Here is a 382-nt window from a genome sequence, read left to right as displayed (position 1 = left end):
TCGGCGAGGACCTCTCCACCATGGTGAGATGCTTCTGGGAGCAGGAGGAACCGGCGCCGAGCCCGGTGCCACTGACGGAGGCTGAACAAAGGTGCGAGGACCATTTTGCGCGCACTCATGGTCGAACCGCCGATGGGCGATACGTGGTGCGCCTCCCAATCGCCTCGAGCTTGCCTCCACTCGACGGTTCGCGCCGGGCAGCGGTACGCACGCTGATGAGCATGGAGCGGAAATTCGAGACGAATTCTAAGTTTCACGCCATGTATGCGGCCTTCATGCATGAATATGAGGAGCTCCGCCACATGACTCCAGTCAAGCCGCCCCTTGCAGGTAGCGGGGCACGCGTCTGCTACCTACCACACCACGGGGTCATGAAGGGCGA

The sequence above is a fragment of the Wasmannia auropunctata genome, unplaced genomic scaffold, assembly GCF_000956235.1.
Source record: "Wasmannia auropunctata unplaced genomic scaffold, wasmannia.A_1.0 LD336116.1, whole genome shotgun sequence".
NCBI lineage: Eukaryota > Metazoa > Arthropoda > Insecta > Hymenoptera > Formicidae > Wasmannia > Wasmannia auropunctata.
The sequence above is the reverse complement of the archived record's forward strand: the minus strand, read 5'-3'. Positions refer to the sequence as shown.